The sequence below is a fragment of the Nerophis ophidion genome, unplaced genomic scaffold, assembly GCF_033978795.1.
Source record: "Nerophis ophidion isolate RoL-2023_Sa unplaced genomic scaffold, RoL_Noph_v1.0 HiC_scaffold_34, whole genome shotgun sequence".
NCBI lineage: Eukaryota > Metazoa > Chordata > Actinopteri > Syngnathiformes > Syngnathidae > Nerophis > Nerophis ophidion.
In genome coordinates this window covers 1,095,197-1,115,000 of record NW_026906956.1, presented here as the reverse complement: position 1 = coordinate 1,115,000, position 19,804 = coordinate 1,095,197, and the positions used below count along the sequence as shown (strand labels likewise).

Sequence of the window (19,804 nt, the reverse complement as noted above, 5' to 3'; positions counted from 1 at the left end):
ATTTACATACAGTATCCCAGTAAAAGAATGCCCAAGGTCCTGTGAAGGGGAGAGGGTGTGGTTTGTCCAGAAGGGTGACACAGAAGACAGAGCTTGATCAGATTAGAGGTCTCCTGCAGAACGTCACATTCCTAAGCCTAATAAACAACTTTTGGCGACCCGTTTAAAGAACATCATCAATTAAAACGAGTACAAGTAATTTTGCTATCACAATCCTCCCTTTTATTACCTATAATAAACTACAAACAACAACATTACTAACTAGCGAAAAAAACACACACCAAATAACCCTTAGAAAGTAATAACATGATTAAAAATAAAATTACAAAACGCCACACAAATACTCAACCTAATCAACATTATAATCAAGTAACATCTCAAAGAACGGATCTTCATTTCCATCCTTGAAATCTACCTCACCTTGTCCCAAGGCTGTGTACTGAACGAACGCAGACGAAATCATACGCGTGATTAGTGATCTTATCAGCGGAATCACACAAACTGACAAGACAAACAATAGAGCTAAGACCACTAGCATAATCGTCCCAATTTGCATTATCCACGAACGCCAGTTTGCTACTCAGGACGGATCCACCACAAAATCTTCTCCTATTGCGTCTCGCAGAGAAGTCAAATTCTGAATACCCTGCGAAATGACGGAATCATCTCCAGTATTGTCTGGAATGTACGTACAGCACCATGAATTCAGCAGAGCACAAACTCCTCCGACGCTCGCTACCAAATAGTCTAATACTATACGATTTTGCAAAGTCACTGCCCGTAACGCCTTCATTTCCACTCTGCTCGCCTCCGTAATAGTAACTGTCCAATTTACAAAACCTGAAAACCGATGATTCAGCATCTCCATTCTAAGCATGAGTTTCCCCACGCCCAGCTGTGGAAACAATGACAATGCCACCTTTTCTCCTGGTGTCCAAAGTTCAAGATCTGCAGGCACATTTGTACCCCAAATCGCATCATGGGGTGCATACTCACGCTTACCCCTATGACTCGGAACAGCTGACACAATGTAAGAGTGGTCAGCAGCTGTTATCATAGCACAACGGCCCATCCAATTCTATGGCAATCTAACATAAACGTTAAAGCCACAAAGCCACAGAACATCCTCCTGAGGCCGCGTGCCAGTTTGATCTGTAAAATAGGGAGAACAGCCCCCTCCTTGCGCAGCCTGTGAAATGTTCAAACTAGTGTTACCGTGATATGTAGTGCATGAACTAGTCACATTTAAACAATACATCAGTGGAATTTGTCCCATCTGCACTGGCGGCTCTCTAAGGCTCCAAGATACCGCATAACACGCACATTTCATACCCGGCCTAATATAAACTGGACCAAAAAGCACATTCGTATCATTATCGGACCACAGATCATAAAAATCTAACTTCGGATCTTCAAGCGAGGACAAAGGTGTCCCCGTATGCGCTTTAACCGTATCATTCAGATTTGCTGCAAAAAGGTATAACACATCCTGGGAAAATATCTATAACCCTCCATTACAGGCTTAGGTGTGACATGTGGATTGGACGCCGCTATAGGCATATATGTACAGACATAGCAGTTTGAGACATTATGCGAGTCCGCTACACATTTGTCCTGGTGATTTTGGCCCTCAGCGCCTTCACCTGTGTCTGCAAACTAGTAGTGTTTCTCTAAAGATGTGATGCGAGGGAGGTGTGTGTAACCCTCGTCTCTGCAGCCGCGGATCCTGTCGTAGGAGCCAAAAGCGATTTTACAGCTCCTCACTCCTCTGCTGCCACCGCTACAGGGCCCGAAATCGCCTTGCATTGCGAAGCGTGGACCCACGTCGGCCGTTCTTCCACTTTCACTGCAGTGTGGGTGACGAGGAGAACTTGGAACGGGCCGAGCCAGCCTCATTGTTTCCAGCTCTTCCGTCTGAAGTTCTTGATAAGCACGAAGTCGCCCGGCACAATGGTGTGTAGAGGATGATCCGCTCGCCCCGAAGCGCCAAAGAGACTTGCCTTCAAATATTAGCAAAACACTTTGTTAAAGATATGCAATATCTTACCAGTCCGTGTTCACAGAGGGTCGTCTCAATTGGCGGTCCTGATGGTCCTATCCCCACATTAGGGGGGACTGCAAACAGAATCTCAAAAGGTGACAGGTTATGACGCGTGCACACCTGCATAGGCATGTACATGACAACTATCCGCAAACATTTAGGCCAGCTGAGCTTAGTCTCTTCACAACATTTGGCAAGTTTTAATTGAATTGTTCCGTTTTCTCTTTCAACAGCACCTCCGGATTGTGATGGTAGCTGCAATGAGTTCTCAAATCAATTTGCAAATAATCAGACAATTGCTGTATCACCTCATTTACAAAATGTGAACCATTGTCACTCCATAACTTCTTCGGAATGCACCACTTTGCCACAATTTCAGTTAAAAGTGCTTTTGCCACTGCAGCGGAAGAAGCATGTTTCGCTGGGAAGGCTTCTACCCATTCTGAAAACATATCAACCATCCATCCACCCATCCATTTTCTACCGCTTATTCCCTTTTGGGGTCGCGGGGGGCGCTGACGCCTATCTCAGCTACAATCGGGCGGAAGGCGGGGTACACCCTGGACAAGTCGCCACCTCATCGCAGGGCCGACACAGATGCACAGACAACATTCACACTCACATTCACACACTAAGGACCATTTACACATCACTAGACAATATTTTTTCCCTTCACTGGGTGTAAGTTCAATGAAATCCATCATGACATGCTCAAAAGCCCTACTAGGCGGTGGGTGTGCTGCTTGTGGTAATGGTCTAAGTTTACCTGGATTATTTTGAGCACAAATCAAACAACTTTTACAGAGATGTTCTGTGAAAGCGTAAAAGCCCTTAGTAAACCAGAATTGCTGTACTGCTCGACACATCCCTCCCTTTGACACATGGTCCAACCCATCACTCAATTTCACATAACAATCAAACAAGCGTTTAGGAAGACAAGGCTTCCCATCCATCCATCCATTTTCTGCCGCTTATTCCCTTTGGGATCGCGGGGGGCGCTGGTGCCTATCTCAGCTACAATCGGGCGGAAGGCAGTGTACCCCCTGGACAAGTCACCACCGCATCGCAGGGCCAACACAGATAGACAGACAACATTCATACAAAGCTTCAGGCGTCAGGGCCAAACCCGGCTCCATCCCGGAAAACAGCACCAGAATTAGCCCATGCCTGTCGTTCCTCGCCCACAAACAACTCGGCACTTGCGCCAACAAGGAGGAAATCTCAGTCGGAGAAGTCACCGCAGTCAAAGTCAGGTGTGCGTCATACTTTTCGTCAGTCAGAGATGCTAATTGCACCGAACGTAGCAAATGAATTTTTGCCGCATAATTAATTCTATATGCATCAACTGATTGTGAATAGAATACATTTTTTCCCGCGTGCACACGGTTGCCAATCCTTTGCCAATAAACAGTCATGCATAAAAGGATTTAAATCCCGCCAATTATCAGATTTAGCTTTTGCTATCGGAATGTGCGGACTGGAATTTTCATCATGATCCAATATTTCTTGTGATGGAGTTAATTTTACTGCAACTGCACATTTGCATCCATCAAAATAGACGTCATTAATAAACAAACTATCATTCAAACCATGATAGAATGAAGCTTCATATTCTTGGTCCGGACCTTCACGAACATGTGACACACAATACATGCTTTCAGATTCAATTCTGTCAGATACTGGATTCAAACAGGGTGATATTGTGCTCTCTAGATCCTGCAAAGCAGTGGTCGTTACCCACCACTGATAGATATAGAGCGGACAATTCACCTCCAATGAGACAAAATTCGACCCATTTGCATTCCTCTCCACTTTGAGGCCTTCTGGCATCGGAGTGATTCCGATACCCCATTTTAACATTAAATCACGACCCAACAGATTGATTGGACAAAGATCAGACATTAAAAACAAATGTTTTGTTGTCATTGTACAATCAGCCGTCGCCCATGTACAACGAATTGGTATTGAAAACTTTTCAAGACAGTTTGCCCACTCGCACTAGTGGAAAACATAGTTCTACCACTCAATTTTGTAGAGAATTCACTCGTTTGAATTACGCTGTTTGTCGCTCCAGAATCGACAAGAAACGTCAATGACCTTCCACCCACATCACACACAATCATCGGCATTTTCTTATAGGCTAAGTCCTCACAAAAAGCATACGTCCCAATCATTGGCTGTTCACACTCTTCTAATTCCCTAATTCTGTCCTGCACCTTAGCAAGCAGCAATGTATCAGTAAAAGCAAGTGCGTCTTCGTTGCGGTTAGCGGTTAGTATGGTGTTGTCGTGAGAGGGTGTGGGTGCAACACTTATCTGTTTCGTTGTCTCAGGTCCCGAGCCGGTCAGTCAATCTGAATTGTTTCTGAGTTGGCCTCCATCCGCTCTGCCCCAATAGTCCCGCTGTCCATCCCGTTTATTCTCAGGACAGTCGCGCCTCCAGTGACCTTCCTTTCCGCACATGAAACAACAGTTTTGGTCGTAATGCCACGTCCATCTTTCTTCTTGCCTCTTCCTCTTCCTCCGCTCCATCCCGCGTTCATTTTACAGCGGCAATCCTCAAAGTATTCAAAAATCAGTCCGTGGTGGAGTCCCACAAGTCTCCCATGTCCCAAAAATGCCGTAGTTTGGAGACCAATTTCAAAAATTGCCCCCGGCCGGGTACCTTTTCCTTGGAGTTCATAGAGAGCAAATCCAGCAGAAAATTGGCATTTTAAACAAAGGGAGGGAGTTTGGAGGGGGCAAAACGTCCCGCGTGCACCTCTGCTGCTATCTTTGCCAACTGCTCCGGTCCCAGATGCACCAGCAGAAGTTTTTGTATTTCTGCTCCTGTGGGACGCCATGCCCGACAGAAAGCCTGGAATGCGGCTGCAAGCGCGTCTCCACCTCTGTGTGGTGACGGCCAGTCTCTGATCGCTTCACGCATTTCCTGGTCCATCTGGTGTAAGACCAAAGCGGGAGTCCCTTGCGGTCCTGGATATTCCATCATCGGAGCCTGGAAGGTTTTGCCACTTCTCAGTGTCCTGCCAGCACTGTCCTCACTCAGAGACATTTTGTTCACTTTATCGGTCACATGTTGAATTGATGAGCCCGATGCTCCTTGATTGTCATCCTGATGTGAGTGGGAGGACCCCGCCGGGGCTGCTGCGCCGTGCCCCGAGACTGCCCGCTGGTAGTTAGTGGGCGAAAACGGCGTTGTGAGGGGTAGAGTTGGGAGCTGCTGAAGCTGGAGCTGGAGGGGTGACATCGGCGGGTGCTGTTGTTGGTGCTGGTGCTGTTGTTGGTGCTGGTGCTGTTGTTGGTGCTGGTGCTGCTGTTGGTGCTGGTGCTGCTGCTGCTGGTCGTAGTGCGGGGGCAGAGTGGGGTAAAGTGGCGTCCAGTCCTCAGAAACCCTTCGACTGCGACTCAGGCCCTGAGATTGGCTCGAAAACAGAGTACTGGGAAAAATATCAGTTGCAAGATCGATCTTTTCTTTATTTTCTGCTTCACTCATCTAATGTTTCTTTATGTTGTTCAAACAATTCAAATCTTTCACACGCACAGTCTTTCCCTTTCGCATGTAGACCTCTTGTAGCGCTAACTTTTCTTTAATTTTACTCAATTGATTCATCCTAAATGAACCAGTCTTGGGAAATCCCAATTCATTCACCCATACTTTCACACACATTAGGGCTCCCTCTACATATTTTCTTTCATTGTGCACATACATGGGAAATCACAATCGAATACCTCAGGCTTAACTTTCCTGGACTACATATTCGAGCTCGTTTTAATTTTCCGCTCTTTTTGTTTAAACTTAACATACTAAAATGTGTGTTGTTTCTTCCGGCCTCTAACCGGGCATACATTCACGGCCTTATAGACACTGTTAATCATCGGGACTCTAACCCATTAAAATTTATGACGAGACGGCTCCAACCCTAAATCCGTGTTATTTGTTCCGGCCTCTAACCGGGCATATAGATACGTTTTTATGAAGACACGGCTACTTTCATTGGGACTCCAACCCGGCATTAAAATCGGGACTCTAACCCAGGGACTCTAACCCAGCGCTACATTTTGGGACTCTAACCCAGCGCTACAATTGGGACTCTAACCCAGGGACTCTAACCCAGCGCTACAATTGGGACTCTAACCCAGGGACTCTAACCCAGTGCTACAATTGGGACTCTAACCCAGGGACTCTAACCCAGCGCTACATTTTGGGACTCTAACCCATTGACTCTAACCCAGCGCTACATTTTGGGACTCTAACCCAGGGACTCTAACCCAGCGCTACATTTTGGGACTCTAACCCAGGGACTCTAACCCGGCATTAAAAATCGTAGGGAGACGGAAAAAGAACGGCTAATTTCCCATGTATGAAACATATAAATCACTCAAGCTTTGTCACACAAAAAAACCTTTTGTGGAATCGTCTTTTGTTTGAAATTCAAATGTCAGAGATTCGTCTTAAAATTTCAGTCAGGATGATTCAATTAATTTACCGTTATGATGTTGCAGCGGGTTAAACGTGATCTCGAAGAGACGGCCGTCCGATTCGCAGGGGCCTCGAAAACTCTCCCGTCCTTTCAAATTTCTGGGAAGGAGAAGTCAGCTTTTTTGTGCTGCCGGGTTGATTAGTCCATTTCAGCGGCCTCTGCCAACGGGAACAGCGATCTTCTTGGGATCCCGCTTCTGCACACCAACTTGTCGTGGAAATTTCTTAAAGACGATCCTTTAGTGACAAATAGCTTTGAAATAATTTATCAAAGTAACAAACAAATAATAACAAGCTTTGCAAAGCGAGACCAAACCAGAACGACACATCCGTTCGTTCCAGCTTGTTCTAAATCTTTTAGAATATGTCATGACAATTATACATTCTCAGAAGTCCCACCCTCCATGCTCATTTACATACAGTACACCAGTGGAATGAATACCCAAAGTCCTGTGAAGAAGGAGAGGGTGTCGTTTGCCCAGAAGGGGAGGGGGGTCACTCGGGAAAGGGCAACAGTTTAGCAGGGGGGGGGTACCAGGGAGAGAAAACACACATGTCCAGGTCAACTAAAGTCCACATGTCACATCAAAGACACAGGAGCCAGACCTTGATCAGATAAGAGATCTCCTGCTGAGTGTCACATTTCTGAGTCTAATAAACAACTTTTGGTACCCAGTTCAAAGAAAATCATCTATTTAAACGAGTATAAGTATTTTTTTTATCACACTGTCCTAGGTAAATACATTATAATAATAATAATGGATTAGATTTATATCGCGCTTTTCTATTATTAGATACTCAAAGCGCTCACAGAAAAGTGGGAACCCATCATTCATTCACACGATGGTGGTGGTAAGCTACATCTGTAGCCACAGCTGCCCTGGGGTAGACTGACGGAAGCGTGGCTGCCAGTTTGCACCTACGGCCCCTCCGACCACCACCTATCATTCATTCATCATCTATTCACCAGTGTGAGCGGCACCGGGGGCAAGGGTGAAGTGTCCTGCCCAAGGACACAACGGCAGCGATTTGGATGTCAATAGGTGGGAAGCGAACCTGCAACCCTCAGGTTTCTGGCACGGCCGCTCTACCCACTACGCCATGCCGCCCCCAACTGCCAACCACATGTACTCTGCCTCACATGTGGATAAAGCAACAGTAGCTTGTTTTCTTGTTTTCCATGAGATTAGAGAGCTACCTCCGCTTAGACTAGCACAATAACCTGATGTGCTTCTCCTGTCAGACACATCTGAAGCCCAGTCAGCGTCACTGTACACTCTCAATCCCAGTTTTTCACTTTCATTTCTTTTGAAACATAACTTGTTTTCTGCTGTACCTTTGAGGTATCTAAAGACATATTTTACTGTGTTGGCTCAGCAAAGTGTTGGGATAACTTCCTGACCACAAAACTTCTGTCTGGACGTGTGCATGTGGACAAGTAAATTAGGCTTCCAACTGCCTCCCTGAACCTTCTTTGATCTGTCGTTTTGTCTGCAACATCTGTGTACTCTAGTTTTGGTTCACATGGAGTCTCTCTGGACTTGCAATTTTGCATTTCAAATCTCTCTAAGATGTTGTGAACATATCTCTCTTGAGACATTGTGACTTTACCATTTGTTTGGTCAAAATCTATTCCCAGAAAATGTTTCAATTTTCCTAGATCCTTCATTTTGAATCTTTCAGTGAGCATCATTTTCACACTGTTGAGTACACCATTGTTTTTAGATGCTATGATGAGATGGTCTACCCATACTAGTAAAATCACTTTCACATAATACTTCTCTCGTAAGTACACACAATGATCAGCAGAATTTTGTACAACACCATTCTCAGTTAGACATGTGTGCAACATTGCATTCCAATTTCTACCGGACTGTTGCAAGCCGTAGAGAGACTTGTGCAATTTACACACTAGCTTTTCACCTGTGACTGATTCTTTGTCGTAGCCTTCTGGCTGTTCGATATGAATTTCACAATCGATCGGAGCGTGAAGATAAGCAGTCTTCACATCAAGCCGGTGCAGCACTAGCTCCTCTTGTGCCGCCTTTTGCATGATCACCCTCACACTTGTCATGTCTGCTGTGGGTGAAAATGTCTCTTTGTAGTCAGTTCCCTTTTCTGACTGTAGCCTTTCGCTACGAACCTCGCTTTGTATTTATCTGTTCCGTCAATGTCACTTTTGAGGCCATAGACCCATTTTCCCCCCACTGTCTGTTTGCCCGGTGGCAAATGGGTGAGGGTAAAGGTGTCGTTTTCCTCCAGTGACTTTACCTCATCTTCCATAGCATTTTTCCACTGCCCTGATTTGTTTGACATTATCGCTTCCTTGTAGGTTTGAGGAATGTCACATACTGCTCTGTAGCCAGAGTCCACGCATGTTACAAATTTGTCCAATGTATCCTAAGTCTCAAAGTCCTGTAAGTGAACCGGCCTCCTCCGGGTTCGTGGTGGGTTCCTTCCGTTTACAGTGTCAGGGACTCTGTGCGTTCAGTCTGTTCAGGTAAAGTCTCAGAAACACCCTGTAAACCTTGATCTGGTACATTTTCAACCTTGTCATCATCAACACAAATTTCTCTTTCATTAACCCTGGGGTTTACATCACCATACCCCGTGTATGACTCACATGTTTGTGTTTCTTTTTCTGTTGCAGTTTTGGTTGTGAATTTTACCAATCTGTGTTTCTGAACTTTCTCTTGTTCTGGGTAGTACACTAGGTAGTCTGGGCAGTTTTTATCATAACCCACAAAAACACCCTGCTCACACCTAGAGTCTAGCTGGCCCTTGGCTTGTTGCTGGTAAGCATAGCACACTGATCCAAATGTTTGCATTTTGGAAATGTTTGGTTCTTTCCCTACGAACAACTCGTATGGCGTTTTCTGTGTACGCCTAAAGTAGCATCTGTTCCGTACAAAGGCTGCCGTCTGTACAGCGTAGTTCAATCAATCAATCAATGTTTACTTATATAGCCCTAAATCACTAGTGTCTCAAAGGGCTGCACAGACCACCACGACATCCTCGGTAGGCCCACATAAGGGCAAGGAAAGGAAAACTCACACCCAGTGGGACATTGGTGACAATAATGACCCAGTGGGACGTCGGTGACAATGATGACTATGAGAACCTTAGAGAGGAGGAAAGCAATGGATGTCGAGCGGGTCTAACATGATACTGTGAAAGTGCAGTCCACAATGGATCCAACACAGTCGCGAGAGTCCAGTCCAAAGCGGATCCAACACAGCAGCGAGAGTCCCGTTCACAGCGGAGCCAGCAGGAAACCATCCCAAGCGGAGGCGGATCAGCAGCGCAGAGATGTCCCCAGCCGATACACAGGCGAGCAGTACATGGCCACCGGATCGGACCGGACCCCCTCCACAAGGGAGAGTGGGACATAGAAGAAAAAGAAAAGAAACGGCAGATCAACTGGTCCAAAAAGGGAGTCTATTTAAAGGCTAGAGTATACAAATGAGTTTTAAGGTGAGACTTAAATGTTTCTACTGAGGTGGCATCGCGAACTGTTACCGGGAGGGTATTCCAGAGTACTGGAGCCCGAACGGAAAACGCTCTATAGCCCGCAGACTTTTTTTGGGCTTTGGGAATCACTAATAAGCCGGAGTCCTTTGAACGCAGTTTTCTTGCCGGGACATATGGTACAATACAATCGGCAAGATAGGAAGGAGCTAGACCGTGTAGTATTTTATACGTAAGTAGTAAAACCTTAAAGTCACATCTTAAGTGCACAAGAAGCCAGTGCAGGTGAGCCAGTATAGGTATATATGTATGTATATATGTATATAAAGGTATATACAGTACAGGCGTAATATGATCAAACTTTCTTGTTCTTGTCAAAAGTCTAGCAGCCGCATTTTGTACCAACTGTAATCTTTTAATGCTAGACATGGGGAGACCCGAAAATAATACGTTACAGTAGTCGAGCCAAGACGTAACAAACGCATGGATAATGATCTCAGCGTCTTTAGTGGACAGAATGGAGCGAATTTTAGCGATATTACGGAGATGAAAGAAGGCCGTTTTAGTAACATTACGGAGATGAAAGAAGGCCGTTTTAGTAACGCTTTTAATGTGTGCCTCAAAGGAGAGAGTTGGGTCGAAGATAATACCCAGATTCTTTACCGTGTCGCCTTGTTTAATTGTTTGGTTGTATATTTGTTAGAGTTGTATTATTAAATAGAGGTCGGTGTCTAGCAGGACCGATAATCAGCAATTCCGTTTTTTTGGCGTTGAGTTGCAAAAAGTTAGCGGACATCCATTGTTTAATTTCATTAAGACACGCCTCCAGCTGACTACAATCCGGCGTGTTGGTCAGTTTTAGGGGCATGTAGAGTTGGGTGTCATCAGCATAACAGTGAAAGCTAATACCGCATTTGCGTATGATGTCACCTAGCGGCAGCATGTAGATGCTGAAGAGTGCAGGGCCAAGGACCGAACCCTGGGGAACTCCACACGTTACCTTAACGTAGTCCGAGGTCACATTGTTATGGGAGACACACTGCATCCTATCAGTAAGATAAGAGTTAAACCAAGACAGGGCTAAGTCTGACATACCAATTCGTGTTTTGATACATTCTAATAAAATATTATGATCGACGGTATCGAAAGCAGCGCTAAGATCGAGGAGCAGCAACATACATGACGCATCAGAATCCATCGTTAGCAATAGATCATTAGTCATTTTTGCGAGGGCTGTCTCCGTGGAGTGATTTGCCCTGAAACCGGATTGAAAGGTTTCACATAGATTGTTAGACGCTAAGTGTTCATTTAACTGCTCCGCAACAATTTTTTCAAGGATTTTTGAAATAAAGGGAAGGTGAGACACCGGTCGGTAATTTACCATGAGGTCAGGATCGAGGTTAGGTCTTTTAAGAAGAGGATGAATAACCGCTTTTTTGAATCTAAGGGGAACAGTGCCCGAGGAGAGTGATAAGTTTATAATATTTAGCACTGATGGACCTAATAATACAAAGAGCTCCTTGATCAGTTTCCCAGGAAGAGGGTCAAGTAAACATGTTGTCTGTTTTATTCCATTTACACGTTGTAACAATTCCTCTAATGTTATTTCCTCAAAACGAGAGAAAGTATTTTGGAGGGCAGTATCCGCCGTATATACAATCGTGTCAGTGTTAATAGAACCCCGTTGTAGCTGGGACGCATTGTCTTTAATCTCCTTTCTAATGACTTCAATTTTCTTACTAAAGAATTGCATAAAGTCATCAGCTGAGTGGGTGGAGCTACTGGAAGGGGTCCCTTGTTGGGTTAGCGATGCTACCGTACTAAACAAAAATTTAGGATCGTTTTTATTACGGTGGATGAGATTTGAGTAATATTTAGCTTTAGCTAAGGTAAGCATGCGTTTATAAGTTACTAAACCATCACTCCATGCTTGATGGTGCACCTCAAGTTTAGTCGTGCGCCATTTGCGTTCCAGCTTTCTGCATAATAATTTCTGAGCTCTACTTTCTTCTGTAAACCACGGGGTGCGCTTTTTTGAAGCCTTATTTAACTTTAGCGGTGCTATGTTATCAATGGTTTCGCGCAGGGCGTCGTTAAACAGGTAAGTTACTTTCTAGCAGTAAGCGTCTACCCATCTCATGAAGGGTTCTCCACCCTCTCTAGGCCGTGCCATTTTAGTGTGGTGAATAGGGTGAAGACGTTTCATGTCTAATCCTATTCTTTATTAACAGTGCCTGAAACTCTTTGCTTGTATACTCAGAAGCATTATCTGATCTGATGCACCGAACCTCACTGTATGGTGCTACGTCAGCTAAGAACCGTTCTGTTGCGAGACCTGCATTACTCTTAGACCTTAGAAAGTACACCATCATGGTACCAGAATAGTCATCAGTAAATATTTGTGCATATTTGTGACCATTGATGCTAGGCGTTTGCATGAGACCGGCTAGGTCAGTGTGGACTAGCTCCAAGGGTTTCTTAGCCCACCTGTCAGGCTCCTTGTTTCTCGTCTGGGTAAATTTGCCTTTTGTGCACACTTCACATAATTGTGCTGGTTTAGCCGCACTCCCTATTATCTCCATGCCTCTCACTACACCTTATAAGTTCTGCACATCTTCATAATTACAATGGCCCAACATTTCATGCCAGGTTTGTACATCATGACACACTTTACATTGATCAATATCAGTTTGAACAGTAGGCAAGTAATACAGATGACCACTTTGGTGTATGTCAAACCTGCTACCGTCCCTTGTGACCATGCGATTGTCCCCTTTCTCGAAGGTGATCGTCGCTCCTCCATTTGTGGCACGCGGCACGGAAAATATGTCATGTGGATATGTGGGTATCATTATTTAATATTTATACACTAAACATGTATTTAATATTAATACACTAAACATATTTAATTATATACTAATTATATATTTAATATTCATACAGTATACATGTATTTTTTTAAACATGTATCTAATATGTATACACTAAACATGTATTTAATATCAATACGCTGAACATGTATTTAATATTAATACACTGAACATGTATTTAATAATCATATACTAAACGCATATTTAATAATATATATTAATCATGTATTTAATATTCATACAGTAAACATGTATTTATTATCCTCTAAATAAGGCACACTTGGAAATAATGAATTTCTTTATGTGTGCAGTTGCGGCAGGAGTCCACAGGAGGGCGCACGTTCCCTCTTAATAAGTCTGCCCCCCCAATATATTTAATATTAATACACTAAACATGTATTTAATATTAGTACACTAAACATGTATTTAATATTTATACACTAAACATGTATTTAATATTAATACACTAAACATGTAGTTATTATTTATACACTAAACATGTATTTAATATTTATACACTAAACATGTATTTAATATTCATAAACTAAACATGTATTTAATATTAATACCCTAAATATGTATTTATTATTTATCCACTAAACATGTATTTAATATTCATAAACTAAACATGTATTTAATATTTATACACTAAACATGTATTTAATATTTACACACTAAACAAGTATTTAATATTAATACACTAAACATATATTGAATTATATACCAATTATATATATTAATACAGTATACATGTAATTTCTAAACATGTATTTAATATTCATACACTAAACATGTAGTTAAAATTCATACACTAAGCATGTATTTAATATTAATACAAAAACATGTATTTAATTTTAATAAACTAAACATATATTTAATATTAGTACACTAAACATGTATTTAATATTTATACACTAAACATGTATTTACTATTTATACACTAAATATGTATTTAATATTAATACCCTAAATATGTATTTATTATTTATCCACTAAACATGTATTTAATATTCATAAACTAAACAAGTATTTAATATTTATACACTAAACATGTATTTAATATTAATACACTAAACATTGATTAAATATTAATACACTAAACATGTATTTAACATTCATACACTAAAAATGTATTTAATATCAATACAAAAACATGTATTTAATTTTAATAAACTAAACATATATTTAATATTAATACACTAAACATGTATTTATTATCCTCTAAATAAGGCACACTTGGAAATAATGAATTTCTTTATATGTGCAGTTGCGGCAGAAGTCCACAGGAGGGCGCATCTTCCCTCTTAATAAGTCCGGTCCTCTCCGCCTCTCTCTCTCTCTTTTTCCTTTTTTTTTGTTTCTTTTATTTTTTTTTTACATAAGTTTGGTTTCTCATACACTTATATTTATACACTAAACATGTATTTAATATTAATACACTAAACATGTATTTAATATTTATACACTAAACATGTATTTAATATTAATACACTAAACATGTATTTAATATTTTACACTAAACATGTGTTTAATATTAATACACTAAACATGTATTTAATATTTATACACTAAACATGTATTTAATATTAATACACTAAACATGTATTTAATATTTATACACTAAACATGTATTTAATATTTATACACTAAACATGTATTTAATATTTATACACTAAACATGTATTTAATATTAATACAAAAACATGTATTTAATTTTAATAAACTAGACATATTTAATATTAATACACTAAACATGTATCTAATATTTATACACTAAACATGTATTTAACATTTATACACTAAACATGTATTTAATATTAATACACTAAAAATGTATTTAATATCAATACAAAAACATGTATTTAATTTTAATAAACTAAACATATATTTAATATTAATACACTAAACATGTATTTAACATTTATACACTAAACATGTATTTAATATTTATACACTAAACATGTATTTAATATTAATACAAAAACATGTATTTAATTTTAATAAACTAAACATATATTTAATATTAATACACTAAACACGTATTTAATATGAATACACTAAACATGTATTTAATATTCATACACTAAACATGTATTTAATATTAATACACTAAACATGTATTTTATATTAATACAAAAACATGTATTTAATTTTAATAAACTAAACATATATTTAATATTAATACACTAAACATGTATTTAATATTAATACACTAAACATGTATTTAATATTCATACACTAAACATATATTTAATATTAATACAAAAACATGTATTTAAGTTTAATAAACTAAACATATATTTAATATTAATACACTAAACATGTATTTAATATTTATACACTAAACATGTATTTAATATTCATACACTAAACATGTATTTAAAATTAATACACTGAACATGTGTTTAATAATCATATACTAAACGTATATGTAATTATACACTAATCATATATTTAATATTCATACACTAAACATGTATTTAATAATTATACACTAAACATGTATTTAATATTAATACACTAAACATGCATTTAATATTTATACACTAAACATGTATTTAATATTTTTACACTAAACTTGTATTTAATATTTATACACTAAACATGTATTTAATATTAATACAAAAACATGTATTTAATTTTAATGAACTAAACATATATTTAATATTCACACACCAAATATGTATTTAATATTCATACACTTAACATGTATTTAATATTCATACACGAAACATGTATTTGTTATTCATACACTAAACATGTATTTAATATTTATACACTAAACATGTATTTAATATTCATACACTAAACATGTATTTAATATTCATACACTAAACATGTATTTGATATTCATACACTAGACATGTATTTAATATTTATACACTAAACATTGATTTAATATTCATACACTAAACATGTATTTAATATTTATACACTAAACATGTATTTAATATTCATACACTAAACATGTATTTAATATTCATACACTAAACATGTATTTAAAATTAATACACTGAACATGTGTTTAATAATCATATACTAAACGTATATGTAATTATACACTAATCATATATTTAATATTCATACACTAAACATGTATTTAATAATTATACACTAAACATGTATTTAATATTAATACACTAAACATGTATTTATTATTTATACACTAAACATGTATTTAACATTTTTACACTAAACTTGTATTTAATATTCATACACTAAACATGTATTTAATATTAATACAAAAACATGTATTTAATATTTATACACTAAACATGTATTTAATATTAATACACTAAACATGTATTTATTATTTATACACTAAACATGTATTTAATATTCATACACTAAACATGTATTTAATATTAATACACTGAACATCTATTTAATATTAATACAAAAACATGTATTTAAGTTTAATAAACTAAACATATGTTTAATATTAATACACCAAACATGTATTTAATATTCATACACTAAACATGTATTTAATATTTATACACTTAACATGTATTTAATATTTATACACTAAACATGTATTTAATATTCATACACTAAACATGTAGTTATTATTCATACACTAAACATGTATTTAAAATTAATACACTAAACCTATATTCAATATTTATACACTAAACATGTATTTAATATTAATACAAAAGCATTTACATAATTTTAATAAACTAAACACATATTTAATATTGATACACTAAATATGTATTTATTATTTATCCACTAAACATGTATTTAATATTCATAAACTAAACATGTATTTAATATTCATACACTAAACATGTATTTAATATTCATAAACTAAACATGTATTCAATATTCATACACTAAACATGTATTTAATATTAATACAAAAACATGTATTTAAGTTTAATAAACAAAACATGTATTTAATATTAATACACTAAACATGTATTTAATATTCATACACTAAACATGTATTTAATATTTATACACTAAACATGTATTTAATATTAATACACTAATCATGTATTTAATATTCATACACTAAAAATGTATTTAATATCAATACAAAAACATGTATTTAATTTTAATAAACTAAACATATATTTAATATTAATACACTAAACATGTATTTAATATTAATACAAAACATGTATCTAATTTTAATAAACTAAACATATATTTAATATTAATACACTAAACATGTATTTAATATTTATACACTAAACATGTATTTAATATTCATACACTAAAAATGTATTTAATATCAATACAAAAACATGTATTTAATTTTAATAAACTAAACATATATTTAATATTAATACACTAAACATGTATTTAATATTAATACAAAACATGTATCTAATTTTAATAAACTAAACATATATTTAATATCAATACACTAAACATCTATTTAATATTTATACACTAAACATGTATTTAATATTAATACACTAAACATGTATTTATTATTTATACAGTAAACATGTATTTAACATTTTTACACTAAACTTGTATTTAATATTCATACACTAAACATGTATTTAATATTAATACAAAAACATGTATTTAATATTTATACACTAAACATGTATTTAATATTCATACACTAAACATGTATTTAATATTAATACACTGAACATCTATTTAATATTAATACAAAAACATGTATTTAAGTTTAATAAACTAAACATATGTTTAATATTAATACACCAAACATGTATTTAATATTCATACACTAAACATGTATTTAATATTTATACACTTAACATGTATTTAATATTTATACACTAAACATGTATTTAATATTCATACACTAAACATGTAGTTATTATTCATACACTAAACATGTATTTAAAATTAATACACTAAACCTATATTCAATATTTATACACTAAACATGTATTTAATATTAATACAAAAGCATTTACATAATTTTAATAAACTAAACACATATTTAATATTGATACACTAAATATGTATTTATTATTTATCCACTAAACATGTATTTAATATTCATAAACTAAACATGTATTTAATATTCATACATTAAACATGTATTTAATATTCATAAACTAAACATGTATTCAATATTCATACACTAAACATGTATTTAATATTAATACAAAACATGTATTTAATATTCATACACTAAACATGTATTTAATATTTATACACTAAACATGTATTTAATATTAATACACTAATCATGTATTTAATATTCATACACTAAAAATGTATTTAATATCAATACAAAAACATGTATTTAATTTTAATAAACTAAACATATATTTAATATTAATACACTAAACATGTATTTAATATTAATACAAAACATGTATCTAATTTTAATAAACTAAACATATATTTAATATTAATACACTAAACATGTATTTAATATTTATACACTAAACATGTATTTAATATTCATACACTAAAAATGTATTTAATATCAATACAAAAACATGTATTTAATTTTAATAAACTAAACATATATTTAATATTAATACACTAAACATGTATTTAATATTAATACAAAACATGTATCTAATTTTAATAAACTAAACATATATTTAATATCAATACACTAAACATCTATTTAATATTTATACACTAAACATGTATTTAATATTTACACACTAAACATGTATTTAATATTAATACACTAAACATGTATTTAATAATCATAAACTAAACATGTATTTAACATTCATACACTAAACATGTAGTTATTATTCATACACTAAACATGTATTTAATATCAATACACTAAACCTGTATTTAATATTAATACAAAAACATGTATTTAATTTTAATAAAGTAAACACATATTTAATATTCATACACTAAACATGTATTTAATATTAATACAAAAACATGTATTTAATTTTAATAAAGTAAACACATATTTAATATTAATACACTAAACATGTATTTAATATTTTTACACTAAACATGTATTTAATATTAATACACTAAATATTTATTTATTATTTATCCACTAAACATGTATTTAATATTCATAAACTAAACATGTATTTAATATTCATACACTAAACGTGTATTTAATATTCATACACTAAACATCTATTTAATATTAATACAAAAACATGTATTTAAGTTTAATAAACTAAACATATGTTTAATATTAATACACTAAACATGTATTTAATATTTATACACCAAACATGTATTTAATATTAATACACTAAACATGTATTTAATTTTAATAAACTAAACATATATTTAATATTAATACACTAAACATGTATTTAATATTTTTACACTAAATGTGTATTTAATATTTATACACTAAAAGTGTATTTAATATTAATACACTAAACATATATTTAATATTAATACACTAAACATGTATTTAATATTAATACACTAAACATGTATTTAATATTTATACACTAAACATGTATTTAATATTCATAGACTCAACATGTATTTAATATTCATAAACTAAACCTGTAGTTATTATTCATACACTAAACATGTATTTAATATTAATACACTAAACCTGTATTTAATATTAATACAAAAACATGTATTTAATTTTAATAAAGTAAACACATATTTAATATTAATACACTAAACATGTATTTAATATTTATACACAAAACATGTATTTAATATGTATACACTAAACATGTATTTAATATTAATACACTAAATATTTATTTATTATTTATCCACTAAACATGTATTTAATATTCATACACTAAACATGCATTTAATATTAATACACTAAACATGTATTTAATATTTATACACTAAACATGTATTTAATATTAATACAAAACATGTATTTAATTTTAATAAACTAAATATATATTTAATATTAATACACTAAACACGTATTTAATATTCATACACTAAACATGTAGTTATTATTTATACACTAAACATGTATTTAATATCCATACACTAAACATGTATTTAATATTAATACAAAAACATGTAT

The 19,804-nt window shown here is 35.2% G+C and overlaps 1 long non-coding RNA gene across 1 annotated transcript in view; it reads right to left on the bottom strand.

The window, feature by feature from the left end:
- The window catches only part of LOC133546610 (uncharacterized), a 68,290-nt gene that overhangs the window by 160 nt on the left and 48,326 nt on the right, over positions 1–19,804 (bottom strand). The window contains exon 2 of the long non-coding RNA XR_009805248.1: positions 1–2,000. This exon is cut by the window's left edge and continues 160 nt beyond it. This is a non-coding gene — a long non-coding RNA (uncharacterized LOC133546610). The remainder of the gene's footprint in view (positions 2,001–19,804) is intronic.